The following is a 3,820-nucleotide window of genomic DNA, read 5'->3' on the forward strand; positions in this document are numbered from 1 at the left end:
AGCAGGGTACAGGGGAGCTATGCTGCACACATGCGTGCAGGAAGATTACAACACTCCCGGTATCAGAGATAGGGCACTGCATGCAGGAAGATCACAACACCCCTGGTATCAGGGATAGGGCACTGCGTGCAGGAAGATCACAACACTCCCGGTATCAGGGATAGGGCACTGCATGCAGGAAGATCACAACACCCCCAGTATCAGGGATAGGGCACTGCATGCAGGAAGATAACAACACTCCCTGTATCAGGGATAGGGCACTGCGTGCAGGAAGATCACAACACTCCCGGTATCAGGGTTAAGGAACTGTGTGCAGGAAGATCACAACACTAGCCGGTATCAGGGATAGGGCACAAGTTCTAGTCACATTGACTGATCACATTACTTTTTTTGTCAAGCTACCAATTGTTTCCATTTCCCATCCCCCATATATTATCAGTGGGAACCTTGGTAACATGAATAAATAAGAGGGCAGCCAATAGGAATACATATTCATTCCTAAACTAACCTTTGAAAAGTGTTTGACAATTTGACACTTTGAAAAGTGTCAAATTGTATCATTTTCTGTTAGTGCGCACTAACTCCCGTTAGTGCGCACTAATCGTAAAACCGATTTTTTTTTTTACTAAAAAATCGTGCCAAACACGATTGTCTTCTCCTGCCAGACAATTTTGATTGTTAAGACCATCGGGCATACGATTCACATCCCAATTAAGTAATATAGATTCTGGATTTATTGTATTATTGTATATTGATGTTTGTTTTATACAATATAATGAAATGTTATATTGAATTCTGATGTATATAACATTCATTGAGTACAGATTTTCTTTAGCAAGGTGTGACCCAAACTGAAATAGACATAAAAAGTACCCTATGGTGGTTTGGGAATTTTTCTCAGAAGCTCTGCTTCCGACTGCTGGGATTTACCACCTTAGGGAAACTGCCGTAGAGGGACAAAGAGACAAAGAAATAACGTTGGTACTCAGCTTTTGAAAACTTCCACGGGAGCAGGCAGTGCTCGTGCAACACTTATTGCCTCTTTTGTCTTGGCAGTGGATAGGCATTTGATTTTGAAAGCTGTTTCATCATATGAGAAATAGTTTATGGGGTTTAAAATAATCCCCCCTGGTATCTCTAAGGAAATGCAAATAATTCTTTTCATCGCGCCAGTCAGCTTGGACTGCGGGAGGGCAGTTTTTTCCTGGGTTTCTGTAGAGATGCTTGGTTAAGTGATAGAGAACTAGATACATCATTTTTTAAACTCTTTAGTTTGAAGGATACGCTGAGAACACACAAATATTAACATCAGCAGAGCACATACCTGAGCAAACTGCGTACAGCTAGGTACAATTTTATGGGTCCAGAGCATTATAGAATATTCCTACAGGACAAGATCGCTCTCTGTTCCTGCATCTCAGCAGGAGGAGATATTGCCGGGATAGAAATTGCAGTCACTCTGTTTTGCTATTTAATTTCTGGAGTAAATGCCATTCTTTTACTTTTTCCTTTTTCATATATTTCTTCAGCCTTCTTCCCGCACCCACCCTGACCCTTTGCTATGAAACGGAGGCTCCGTTCATTTATCCTCAGTTTTATTTGTGATCTTTTTTTTTTTCCTGTTTGGACAAAGTATTCCTCTACACACTGTTCTTTGGATTCTGTATTTGAAATGAAATCCTTGCACGCAGGCCAGCCTGTGTGACCCACGGGTGGAAGGGATGCTCGCCCTTCGGTATGGCGCTAGCTTAGGTAGAGGGGCAGTGGTGATGCAGCACAGGAAAGAGCGTGCTCCCCCCTCCTGCAGTGCTGTCAGAATCAGCAGCACCCTGAAAGCTACCACTTTCTCCCCCATATTTATCTGTGCATGTCCTTTTCTTGTCCAGTCTCCAGCATGCCAGGTGAATGGCTGTTCTCAGTGGAAGGGGGACACTGGAGGTCCACATTGTTCATGGCTGCCACCACAGTTGTTGGAAAACTTGGTCTTCTTTAAGATCACTCTCCCTCTGCTGGGCGGCAGGAGGACTGAGGGCACAAGTGCATCGAATAAATGCCCAAACCTTTTGGTCTTTAGTGCCTTACTTTGCTCTGGCAGTTGCCACTGTTGATGCTGCCGCTCAGCCTGCTCCCACTACCTTTCTGCTCTCTTGGTTCCACTGTGGTCTCTTGACCCCCCCCCCCCCAAAAAAAAAAGAAAAACACCCTCTCCTTTCCGGCCCCTCCCTGGATGACTTGAGACCTACTCCTACCTGACTTGCTTCGCTACCTCGCCACACTCTTGTTTCAGTTCTCTACTGAGTTGTTCCAACACTTCCTGCCACCATAAACCCTTCCTCTGTGCCTTGAGGGGATTGGGGGTGGGGAGTGGGAGCTCTCAATGCCACTGCGCTCGCTGCCGTAGCTCTCACTCTATCCCTGGGGAGGGTTGAGGCCACTGTTGGTGCCCTTTGCCCCTCCTTTTGTGCTTCGGGTGATCATGCTACTATTTGTGCCACGTTGACCCTCTTACCTGGCTTGGGCTGTTCATGCCACTGTTGGTGCCCTTTGCCCCTCTTTTATTGCCTTGGGGTATTCCTGCCTCTCTTGGTGTCTCGGGGTTCTGTTTTCTCTATCGATGATGGCAGTCATGCATTGATTCCTCCACTGACTTTAGTCCTCACTGTGCACCTTCTTCAGACCAGAATTGTTAAGCTGTTACAGACGTCTGATTGTACCCTGCCTTAGGTTAATCTCTTAATCAAAAAGGCGAATAATAAACCCAACCAGTAAATAAATATATACAATCAGTGGGAACTGTGAAACAAATGAGCTTCTCATACAAGTCCAAGAAATCAAGAAACCAAAACAGAAAATCTTATCCAATACTTTTTTTTTTGTGCATTCTCCTAGCTGTTTGCTTAATCTTTGGTTGGATGCTTAACTATAAGTCTAATGCAGGAGGGCTGAAGGAGCAAAAGATGCACTCTAGAAGAAAGGAGGGAAAGGAGAGATGTGATACAAAAACACTCAAATATCTAGCAGGCTTCAAGAGCGCACCAGAAGAAAGCATTTTCCATACAAAGAAAAGTCCAAGGGCAAGAGGTGATCAGATGAAGGCACTAGTGTAGACAGCCTGACAGTACTTCCAGAGGAGTTGGCTGGAGGCAAACAATGAATGAACAGAACAGGAGAATCACCATTAGACAAGCAAGCAACATAATCAAAACAGTTTAAAAAGAGACGTTGGCTGCACATTCTTTGAAAATCAAACAAGCAAAACGAATCCCCAAAACACATCAAGAAATAAATATAGTAAAATAGTGCATAAGTCATCTTATCCATACAAAAAATACAAGTACCCCCACTGATTTCTTGTAAAATTCCATTTTGCCAATGATTTTTTTCCCCTTTTTCCCCTGTATAATCACACATCAATGTGTCGCTCTGAGATATTATTTTGGACTCTCCACATTTGCTTTTTAATTATGCAGATTTAGATTTTGCCTTTCAGCCACGTCAGTGTGACTTGCATTCAGGCACTGGAGGCATTTCCCTGTCCCCAGAAGGCTCACGCTCTAATTTTGTACCCAAAATGATGGAGGACGAAGGTCACGAGGAGCGGCAGTGGGGGTTTGAACGCTGCTCTCCCTGATTTGTAACCTGGCTACTGTTCCCCTCCTTAGGCTAGTCATCCACTCCTTGAGTAATGCTATTTGCATTAAGTATCTGCATTACATTTTTTGCAGCATTGTTACTAAGACAGCGCATTTAGCATTATCCTCAGAGATAGGCCCTCTGGCCCAAACGCATGACGGGTACCTTGAATTGGGTTATTGGATAG

This window comes from Rhinatrema bivittatum, unplaced genomic scaffold (assembly GCF_901001135.1).
Source record: "Rhinatrema bivittatum unplaced genomic scaffold, aRhiBiv1.1, whole genome shotgun sequence".
Taxonomy (NCBI): Eukaryota; Metazoa; Chordata; class Amphibia; order Gymnophiona; family Rhinatrematidae; genus Rhinatrema; species Rhinatrema bivittatum.